The 12126-nt window shown below is 38.7% G+C and overlaps 1 long non-coding RNA gene across 1 annotated transcript in view; it reads left to right on the top strand.

Moving 5' to 3' along the window:
• Positions 1 to 12126, top strand: part of LOC106732083 (uncharacterized) — a 469210-nt gene that overhangs the window by 297965 nt on the left and 159119 nt on the right. The window contains exon 8 of the long non-coding RNA XR_016349643.1: positions 841 to 920. This is a non-coding gene — a long non-coding RNA (uncharacterized LOC106732083). The remainder of the gene's footprint in view (positions 1 to 840; positions 921 to 12126) is intronic.

Here is a 12126-nt window from a genome sequence, read left to right as displayed (position 1 = left end):
CCTCTCTCTGAGGCATCTGGTATTGGCCATTGTTGGCAGACAGGATACTGAGCTGGATAGACGGTTGGTCAGACCCAGTATGGCCATTCTTATGTTCTTATAAAGTCCCATTATGATAACTTTATCACAGTACTGTGGCATTTGAAACATGACTGGTACACTCTACCATTTTAGAAAAAATCACTAGGAGCTCAAAAACAAACAAAAAAAATTTCAGCCACAAAACCATGAATAACAATAAATCTACATTTTACTCATCAGCAGTTTTCCTAATCTGTGTAACACCGTATAATATAAAAACTATATTATGATATTGATGGAAAAAATAGATAATTAAACAATCATGTGACTTTTAGGATAAAATCTAGGTCCTTTTGAAGGCAATAGCAAAACCCTCATTAACTTCAATAGAGCTAGGATTTTACCTCTTTATCCCTCATGTGAACCTGAACTTGCACTAACATGCACTTATATGATTAAAGGAAAATATAAAATATGTTTATTGTGGAGTCTTGCTGAACAAATCAAGTTATGCATGCTTTGGCTATTCTGTCACTAATAAAAGATTGCTATTAGTTCTGGGTTTTAATCCTTTAAATATGTTTCTTGGTCACAGGACTATGAATGTCACAGAATGCGCAGGGAAAGTTGTTTAGCCATTTGTCAAGTCCAGATGTCTCTTTTAGAATTAGTATTATTGGAAAGCAGCACTCTGCATTCCCAAATAAGTATTCCCAAAGCCCAACTCTGCCAAAAATCAAGTTAAGATCAGATGGTGGTGCTTGAGAGAATAAAGAGTAATCCTCAAAATTTTTATTTTATTTTATGTTTTGCATTTAGCCTCATGAAGATTTTCTCCTGTAAATAATTATAGCTTTGTGATTGACATCACCTTTCCAGTTTATGCATCCCTCATAAAGGTAAGCCAATTAAAGATGCAAATGTGTCATGCATGTTTTACTAATGTATAGATATATATGTGGCCCATTTCTCCATTCTCATTAGTGTTTACTCTAGGGGTAGATCCTTTGACTTCAGTTGAGTTACATCTGATTTACTACTTAGCCATAGGGGTATCAGACTTGTGTTCTGAATAATACATGATAAATTTTAAGTATATAAAACACCATAGTTGTAAGAAAAGCCTGCTTGAATGACCTACCAGTTAATTGTGCGACTTCACATTAAAAGGTAAGATCAAGGCTGAAGAGATGAACTCAATAAATGGAGCAAATGTATGTCTCCAGTGTAAATGAAAGTATAAATTCTCTGTGTTTGTTCTAGCAAAGGCTGCAGGCTCTTTACCACAGGAGATCTCACCTGGTAATGTTAGCTTTAACAGTAAAGTGATATCATTGTGACAAAATTTTAGATAGTTAGATACCAAAGTAGAACATTGTAGGCTATGACCACATGAGGAGTAGTATGTATGAGAAAATAGAATCTTATATGGTACAGTAGGACATATGGAAGATATGTCAAAGATTCTGTTTTAACTTGATCATTCCAAGCCCTTTGACAGTCTTCAAGTGCACTGATTAAACCCAACATTTCTGATCTGATACATATACACGAACTAATCTTGTTATGCTTAAAAGACGCACATGGGATCTTTTTCAGGGAGATAAGCCAACACACCACATTTATTGATAATATAACAAAGTAGCACACACACACACACACACACACACACACACACACACACACACACACACACACACACACACACACACACACATATATTTCCTGCTGATGGAATAGTTACCAAACTGTTGCTCGACCCAATATGTTGGGTGCCAGGGAGAGAGAGAGCCGGGTTCTTTTCAGTCCAGACTGATGCTCCATAGTCTTAGCAGGACGAGAACCCAAAGAACCATACAAGACACCCCATCCTTTATAGGATTTTCCTTCCATGCAAGTCTATACATTTTGCCTTGTCAGGCCTTAATCAGTCATTCAGCATTACAATCAGTTTTTCTGTGACATATGTTTATCTGGAGGTTGTTCTCGCAGTCCTCTGATATCAATATGCTGATGAACCCTCCTGGGTGTTGTCTTCTGGTCAAAGCTGTTATTGGTTCCCTATCACGGGATGCTTACCACTAACTTCAGGGTTCCATCAATCTGCCCCAGTAATCTGTGTCTTCAGTGTGCTGTCACTTAGTTGATAGTTATTTGGTGCTTCTGAGTTTCCTTCCTCTGACCATTTGAGCATGCAGTGGCCTTCACACTTATCTCTCCTAAAACATTCTCTTTCATTCACACAAACAATACATTCGGGCTACATCTACACTGGCATGATTTTCCGAAAATGCTTTTAACGGAAAAGTTTTCCGTTAAAAGCATTTTCGGAAAAGCACGTCTAGATTGGCAGGATGCTTTTCCGCAAAAGCACTTTTTGCAGAAAAGCGTCCGTGGCCAATCTAGACATGGTTTTCCGCAAAAAAGCCCCGATCGCCATTTTTGTGATCTAGGCTTTTTTGCGGAAAACAGTACTATGCTGTCTACACTGGCCCTTTTGCGAAAAGTCTTTCGGAAAAAGACTTTTGCCCGAATGGGAGCAGCATATTATTTCCGGAAAAGCACTGATGATTTTACATGAGATCGTCAGTGCTTTTCCGGAAATTCAAGCGGCCAGTGTAGACAGCTGGCAAGTTTTTCCGCAAAAACAGATGATTTTGCAGAAAAACGTGCCAGTCAAGACACAGCCTTACAGAGTTGCAGCATGGAACAAAGGGGTACTTCCAGTCACTTTAACAAAGTTACAAAGTCTTTGAACATTAAATTTCTTTCTCTCTACTACAAGGCTTTATCTAATGCTGAAATCACTAGGCATTACAATGTTCCATCCCTTCACTTCAACATGCTAACATCAAACAGAGCTGGAGCTAAGTTAACAAAGCTGCCTGGCCTATCTGAGGCCTACATCTTGTATTTAAGTTTAATCCAAACCTTTTGCTATAACATATATTCATTATAACTAATTGACTTATTAGTTACAAAATTCCAGGGCTACAATCTGATAATAAGAATATATAATGAAATAGATTGATACTGCTTACGTCCATTACCTTTTGTGCCTCATAATCTTTCCTGTCATAGCTCCTCCATGAAGTAGTGACTGTCTAGACCAAGATCTTTTGTTAAAAATTTCCTATATTTAAACTCATGATAATTTTTCATTACTATTGAATCTACCAGAAATTCAAAACCCTTAGGCTGTGTCTACATTGGCATCCCTTTCCGGAAAAGGGATGCTAATGAGACACTTCGGAATTGTAAATCCGCGGGGGATTTAAATATCCCCCGCGGCATTTGCATTTACATGGCTGCCGCTTTTTTCCGGCTCGGGGTTTTTGCCGGAGAAAAGCGCCAGTGTAGACGCGATTCTCCAGAAAATAAGCCCTTTTCCGGAGGATCCCTTATTCCTACTATTCCTATCCCTTTCAAGTAGGAATAAGGGATCTTCTGGAAAAGGGCTTATTTTCCGGAGAATCGCGTCTACACTGGCGCTTTTCTCCGGCAAAAACCTCGAGCCGGAAAAAAGCGGCAGCCATGTAAATGCAAATGCCGCGGGGGATATTTAAATCCCCCGCGGATTTGCAATTCCGAAGTGTCTCATTAGCATCCCTTTTCCGGAAAGGGATGCCAATGTAGACACAGCCCTAGTATCCTAGTGTCTATGCAGAAATGCTAATGCCTCAGGGTATGTCTACACTACCCTCCTAGTTCGAACTAGGAGGGTAATGTAGGCATACCGCACTTGCAAATGAAGCCTGGGATTTGAATTTCCCGGGCTTCATTTGCATAAGCGGGGAGCCGCCACTTTTAAAACCCCGCTGGTTCGAACCCCGTGCAGCGCGGCTACACGGGTTTCGAACTAGGTAGTTCGGACTAGGATTCCTATTCTGAACTACCGGTACACCTCGTGGAACCCCCGCTTATGCAAATGAAGCCCGGGAAATTCAAATCCCGGGCTTCATTTGCAAGTGCGGTATGCCTACATTACCCCGCTAGTTCGAACTAGCGGGGTAGTGTAGACATACCCTCAGTGTTCTTTAGTGTTAGCCACTGTTATGAATTGGCCTGAGTCAGTGCCGTGGTAAAAAATTTAATTTGTGGTTATTGTTGATATTTGTTACAGAATAGCACTTTGCCTTTGGGAACATGTACCATTTCTCAGGTTAATACTGTAAGTACAGACTATATTCTAGGTGAGGTCTAATTCCTCCAGCTGTGCTATCTAGTAAGTGTTCTCTTTTTGGTTTTTCTTCTTTTGAGCTGCCAGTGGTAGCTGCTATCCTTAGAACTGCAGAAAACTGTTACTAAATACAAAATCTTCTTGTTAAAGAACAGTCGCATTTGAATGAAGTAATGTGGCATTAGCATTACTGCCCTGGTACCTAATTTGTATAAGAAAGTATACAACATATTTTCAAAATTTTCCCCACCGCTGCTTTATAAATCAAGCTTCTCACTGAAGTGAGAGAGAAAGGAAAGTGGTATTCAAGTCTTCTACTGCAATTGTAGTTTTTTGTGGATCCCAGGCAGTGCTGCTATTGCTTTTGGCTAGTGTCCTTTTGCACTGTGGTTTTATAAGTCATTATCAGCATTCACAGGTAGTATCAAGGGCAGCTCTGAAATGCATGCCGTATAGTCCTCTTAGTGACTCTGAACATTCTGCTCCTACAAGCGACAGTGTAGTGATTTTGATGCAGTGAGTCATTCATTAGAAGCAAACTCTTTGCCATTCCAAATACTGAGTTCTACATGAAACATCAGTAAGTGATGCATTAAAGAGTTGCTGATGTATTTGAAGACTTGCTATTTTCCATGAGAATTTTTTTTAAAAAACTTTTTCTGCCTTTTCCTGCAAAATTTGCTATAGTGGATTCATTACTTGTCTTACAATAAAACAAAAAACAGGACTATGTAGCACTTTAAAGACTAACAAGATGGTTTAATAGGTGATGAGCTTTCGTGGGCCAGACCCACTTCCTCAGATCAAATAGTGAAAGAAAATTGTCACAATCATATATACCAAAGGATACAATTAGAAAAATGAACACATATGAAAAGGACAAATCAAATTTCAGAACAGAAGGGGGGTGAGGGGCGGGAGGTAAATGACTGTGAGCTAACGATATTGGAAGTGATAATTGGGGAAGCTATCTTTGTAATGGGTAAGATAATTAGCATCTTTATTCAAACTTGAGTGTAAAGTATCGAATTTAAGCATGAATAACAGTTCAGAGGATTCTCTTTCAAGTGAAGTCTTAAAAGGCCTTTGAAGCAGAATGCAGGTAATCAAGTCGTTGAGACAATGTCCTTTCTGGTTGAAATGGCAAGAAACTGTTTTTTCTTTGTGATCCTGTCTGATATCTGTTTTGTGGGCATTGATCCTTTGGCGAAGTATCTGAGGGTATGTCTACACTACCACCCTAGTTCGAACTAGGGTGGTAATGTAGGCAACCGGAGTTGCAAATGAAGCCCGGGATTTGAATTTCCCAGGCTTTATTTGCATCTTGACGGGCGCCGCCATTTTTAAATGTCCGCTAGTGCGGACTCCGTGCAGCGCGGCTACACACGGCACGGACTAGGTAGTTTGGACTAGGCTTCCTTAGCAATTTTGGTTGTCTACATTTGCATCCCTATCTTGAGATAGGGAGCAAGTGTAGACATACCCTGAAGGGATGTGTCTAGACTGGCATGATTTTCCGGAAATGCTTTTAACAGAAAAGTTTTCCATTAAAAGCATTTTCGGAAAAGAGCGTCTAGATTGGCATGGACGCTTTTCCGCAAAAGCACTTTTTGCGGAAAAGCGTCGGTGCCAATCTAGACGCGCTTTTCCGCAAAAAAGCCCTGATCGCCATTTTCACAATCGGGGCTTTTTTGTGGAAAACAAATCTGAGCTGTCTACACTGGCCCTTTTGCACAAAAATTTTGCGCAAAAAGACTTTTGCCTAAACGGGAGCAGCATAGTATTTCTGCAAGAAGCACTGATTTCTTACAGTAGGAAGTCAGTGCTTTTGCGGAAATTCAAGCGGTCAGTGTAGACAGCTGGCAAGTTTTTCCGGAAAAGTGGCTGATTTTCCAGAAAAATTGGCCAGTCTAGACACAGCCAAGGAGATTGTATACTGCCATACTTCTGTAAAGTTATGTATTTCTTTGCCAAGATATAAAATTAATCTGGATAACCTGAAATTTCTTTCCATCTATTGTTGTGTTTAACAAGTTCCCCACTCAGAATATCTTGCAGCTATTTCGAATTGAAGTTGCTTCTATATTACTTTATCAGATATCCCTGTCCATGTGCGTGTGTATATATATACAAGCATGCTTCCAGGTTTAAAGACACTATTTGGCCTACATACAGCAAAGTTTGTTTCTGGGAAGATTCCTGTTCATAATAAGCTGTATTTTCAGATTTTTGGATTGTAAAACTAATCCCCAGTGATGTCTGATGTCTGAGTAGTTCAGCTGCTTGGCTACAAGCCTGGAAGCTGTAGGTTTGAGTCTTTCTCAGTCTCACACAGAAAAGCTGCATCCAGTCCATCCAGCTGCAAATGGGTACCTGATCTATAGGAGTTAAAGATGGTTGGACTTAGCATTAGCCACCTCACTCCTTTGTGCACTGTTGGCTATGGAAATTGACATCACACCTCAGCTGAGCATAAGGTGGGTTTTTACCTTGAAAAATAATCCCCAGTTCCTCTAAAAGTTACTTCAGTGGAGATATTTCCATTTATGCCAGCTCAGGATCTGGCCTATAAGTTTTTTTTCTTTTCAGCTTCTCCAAAAATATGTACATTCTTACCAAGCAAATGAAAACAGTATTATACATGGGGGACTCCTATTTATGCATTTTTTCTTGTATTACACTTGAGAAATGTTTTGGGTTTCCTAGCTATAATTTAACAAAGCCTTTCTATTTTCATATTACTGCTAAATTAAATCCCTATTCCATTTTCTTGTTCTGAATGAGCCTTATTAGAGCAAAGCATAGAGATCAAAAATCACAAGTATGAACTTACACACATATGTGCCTAAGTGAACCACTCAGGTTCATCTGAGGAAGTGGGTTTTGCCCATGAAAGCTCACTCATAATACTATCTATCTATCTATCTATCTATCTATCTATCTATCTATCTATCTATCTATCTATCTATCTATCTATCTATCTATCTATCTATCTATCTATCTATCTAATATGTATGTGTGTGTGTGTGTGCGTGCGTGCGCGCGAGGTGCCACAGGACTACTTGTTATTTTGTTTTTAATATTTCTGAGAGTTGTGCATATACACATGCATTACACATTCACTGAAGAGTCTAGCAAGCAGTGCACAAAGAAAATATTATAAAATCAGGATATTTTTGACAGAACCTTATGAAGCAAGGGCTGCAGATGAAGTTTACTTAGGCCATTTAACATGTTCAGTCTAGATTAGTCACAAAAAATTCTTGTCCCCAAAATGAATGAATCAAATAGTTATTTGCTAAACAACAACAATTTTTTGAATTGCCTCAAATACTTTCTCAAGGACACACTGCACAAAAAACACAGATTTAATTATTTTTCCCACAATAACATTTATTTACCCTTCAAAAGTCAGTTTCCTTAATATGCTTAGTAATTTCACCTTAACCAAAAATAGAAACCACTATTGCTAGGAAGAAAGCAGATTATTTTTATGATGAATAGTAATACAGATGTAGCCATGTAAGTCTGATCTTGCTGAAACAAAAGACAGGACTATGCAGCACTTTAAAGACTATCAGGATGGTTTATTAGCTGATGAGCTTTTGTGGGCCAGACCCACTTCCTCAGATCAGATTGTGTAAGAAAATTGGCATGACCATATATACCAAAGGGATACAATCAAAAAAAGTACTTTACGAATGGGCCTTAACAAAGACGCATTACAAAAATAGCTTCCCCGATTATCACTCCTAATATCATTATCTCATAGACACTAACCTCACCCCCCTTCACTCCTCCTTTGTTCTAAAATCTGATTTGTCAATTTTATATGTGTTCACTTTTTTTGATTATATCCCTTTGGTATAGATGGTCATGCCAATTTTCTTCCACAATTTGATCTGAGGAAGTGGGTCTGGCCCACGAAAGCTCGTCGCCTAATAAACCATCTTGTTAGTCTTTAAAGTGCTGCATAGTCCTGTCTTTTATTTTTATGCTGGTTTGGCTTGTCAAGTCAGGCCATGTCAGTGGCAATCTGAAGGCTGCATGAAAGGTAAAGCAATTCTTTGGTTTTCTAGTAAAAAAATAATGTTATTGCTAAACAATGGGAGGCTGTGTTGCTCTGTATTCACACTATTATTTTGAGTTACTAAAGTGATTGCATGAAATATGCTTTCCTTAGCATTTTCCCACATCTGGGTTAATTGTGTATTTTGGAGTTGATTGTAGCATTCTTAATGTCAGTAGCAAGAGTGGTTATTTTTCCAGATAGTGGCTCTAGGGTTCTGCCTGTAGAAATATGACCTTCTGGCATAATTATGACATAACTAACATCTCAAAGACTGTCTACACTATGGGATAAAATCAAATTAAGATACACAACTTTAGCCACATTAATTGCATAGTTGAAGTCGAAGTAGCTTAATTTGGCTTTAAGTGCTATCTACTCAGCAGGAAGTCGAAGAAAGAACACTCTTCCTCCGGCTTCCCTTACTCCTCATGAAATAAGGGATACAGAAGTTGGAGGAAAAAGCCCATTATTTTGAAATTATTTCAAAATAATGAGCTTGCTGTGTAGACATGTACTCTGTCCTTTTGAAATAACATGAATTATTTTTAATAAGTGTGCAGTGAATAATAACATGAGTTATTTTAATAAGTTATTTTTAATAAGTGTGCAGCCTCAGAAATGAACCACCACCAAAACCTGGCCTCAGAGACTTGAAGACTATTCTTAGATTATAATGTAAACCTATTCTCAAAAGGTTGCCAGCCTGAGTTCCCCGTCAAAGAGGCTTGGGCAAGGTTTGGAATGGATAAGAATCTACATTTTAGGATGCTCATCTGAATGAAATCTCTAAACCCTCTGACTTTCAACCATTATCATTTTATACAGGAATTTTTTTTTCACCAGCCCAAGCATTAGCTGCATTGACAGCTTAAATAAAGGTGTCCACACCTTCATTCACTTCTCCACTATGTTATTCTTGTTTCAGGTCCGTTGCATCTAGCAATGATGGTATGCAGAATCCCTGTAACCACAGATGAGTGGGTTGGGACTTATCGATTACTGAATGACTTCACTGGTTCCAATGATGTTAAAGTGCTCCCTTGCCTGTGGAACCCTAGGCAGCTGTCCATTTAGCCTATGGTGACAAGGCTACCCCTCTTCACAGCTGTGATATGATTCATTTAATAGCATATTACATGCAGTGCTCCCTGAATGTTCTATTGTTTTAGCTTTTTTCAATAAAGGAGTCATTCAAAGTAAATAGTGACCTCATCATACAGTCTGTAACTTACAGTTAATGGAAAATCTCCAAAGCCATAATAGAAAAAAATAGTTCAACAGATGTAAGATCCGAGATAAAAAGTGAAAACTAATTTGGATGAGAATGTGGTCCCTAAAGACCCGTGCAATTATTTGATTCTGCTCTGTGCAGACTTTGCTTTTCATAAGTACATGGTTACTTATTTTGTGGGAATTTGGGAGAAATTAAACATCCTGATACTGTGCCTCAAATGTGTCTGGCACAGCTCAGGGGAACAGGGCAAAAGTAGCTTTACTCACAGAAGCTAAAACATGAAACAGAACAGAAAACAAACTCTATAGTTAAGGAAAGGAACTGCCAGACAGAAAAGCAAGTGTATTATCTTTAGCATAAACGGTGAGATTTCAAGGCCACCTAGGCATTTATACACATAATTCTTATTAATGTCAATGGGAATTATGCATCTGTGTTCCCAGGTAGCCTTTAAAATCAGCCAAAGTACTCAAGTACTTAGGCATATAGTGTCATTGTTCAAGCGTTTCAGATCAATCATATACAACACAAATAAGAAAAAACAATTCCATAGGGACAGGTTTGCAATGCAAACAGCATTTATGAGGGGTTTCATGTACCTTGTTCTTATCAACCTCATTTTCACACTGTGTGGTACAGGCCGAATCTCTCTAATCTGGCACCCTCAGAACTTGACCAGTTCCCAATGAGAGAATTTTCCAGACGAGGGGAAGTCAATATTGTCTAGCAGCATTACCAACACTTTCACTGCTTGTTAAAGGACATTTAGGGGTAAATTAGAGCTAAACAAGAGCAGGGAACATTGAGAGCTAGGATTAGTGGCTGTAAACAAACTTTATGGGACCGTGGGAAACTTGGCTGCTCCCAGGAAAAGTGGACATCCGGCTAACTAAAATCATTCCGGACAATGGACATTTCTGGACCAGAGAGTTCTGGTCTTAAAAGGCTCAACCTGTAGTATATGTGGACACAGTCTTATCTGCAAAAATCGGTATATTAATATTTTATTATGCATTATTATTACTACCACCAGGATCCTGTTGTGTTAGGTATTTTACAAACACAGAACCAAAAGATTGTCCCTGCTCCCCAATGATTTTATAGTTTAAGTATAAAGAGAACAAGACAGATGTACACCAAAGAGAGGTGTGGGAATATACAAGGAAACAATACTGAGTCAGCATGATTGACCATGGTTGCAGGAAACCAACAGCCTAGCCATTCTCAAGTTTGTTTTTAGGCATTGTGGCAAACAGGTCAAGAGAGTGTAAAATGATCTAAACTGTATTACAGGCAGTCCCCAGGTTACATGGATCCGACTTACATCGGATCCCTACTTACAAATGGGGTGAGGCAACCCCGCACTAGCTGCTTCCCCCCAGCAGACCAGGGAGACGCGAAGCTAGCACACACACCCCCAGCAGACCAGGGAGACGCGGAGCGGCTTTTCTCAGCAGACACCTCAGCTTGAGAATAAAGGACTGAGGGAAGTGAGGTGTGGGAGAATAAAACTGAGCTCTGGAGAAATGTTTGGCTAGAGTTTCCCCTACAATATGTACCAGTTCCGACTTACATACAAATTCAACTTAAGAACAAACCTACAGTCCCTATCTTGTACATAACCCGGGGACTGCCTGTATATATGTCTTTCTAAATATTCATTTAGAAATTCAAGATACATGCCTAATTCAATAAAAATAAAAATGCTGTTTGTTTCCAAGCTGCAGAAACCAAGATACATCCTCTCTTCACCCCCCCAAAAAACCCTGAAACTTTTTTTTTTACTAGGGGATGGGGAGGTTTCATGACTTTATATGGGCTTCAGAATATGAAGACAAGAAGATTTTTCTTGGACCTAGTCCAAAATGATTTAAGTATGTAGTACTTTATGTTCTCTGCTTGATGGATTTTCCCCCTTTTTTCATAGATTTATATCAGAGGACATATGCTCTTCTCTCACAGAGGAATTTAAAGAAAAAATACCAAAAAGGAATTCAACATAAATAGGGGTTTGTTGTATAAACAATTCTAATTTTTCCCTTTTAGAGTTTGCAGTGGTTTATACTCTGGGGTTATTGTATCATCCCACATTAAATTACTAAGAAATATAAGAAAGGACATTTCCCTTTATTTAATCCCATCTTTTTTTTTCCTCAGTGACTCACTAGTGTTCTGAATTCCCAAACCAGAAATGTTATAATCATTCTGTGAACAAACTTACTTTAATGTTATCCTGACATCATCTGTGCTACATTTATATTGTCAGTGACATTACACAGGACATGCCAAAAATAGAGCTTTAACTTCTTGTAGGTTTTTCCCCCTCTCTGACATCACATTCTGAGCCATGTTTTATTCCCACAGCCATTCTTCTGCTTTTAAAGCAACATAGAAAACCTTGCCTCGCAGCTATTGGTACATGCTTTCTCAGGTAGTTTTTGTTAAGATTTATATCTGAGGGTATGTCTACACAGCAAAGTTATTTCAAAATAACAGCTGTTATTTCGAAATAACTTTCCTAGTGATGCGTTATTTGGAAATAAGATATTTCAAAATAACTATTTCGAAATTAGATATTTTGAAATATCGCTGTAGTGTAGACATACCTTCAGTGTGTGT

Source organism: Pelodiscus sinensis, chromosome 5, assembly GCF_052426305.1.
Source record: "Pelodiscus sinensis isolate ZL-2025 chromosome 5, ASM5242630v1, whole genome shotgun sequence".
Lineage (NCBI taxonomy): Eukaryota > Metazoa > Chordata > Testudines > Trionychidae > Pelodiscus > Pelodiscus sinensis.
The sequence above is the reverse complement of the archived record's forward strand: the minus strand, read 5'-3'. Positions and strand labels throughout refer to the sequence as shown.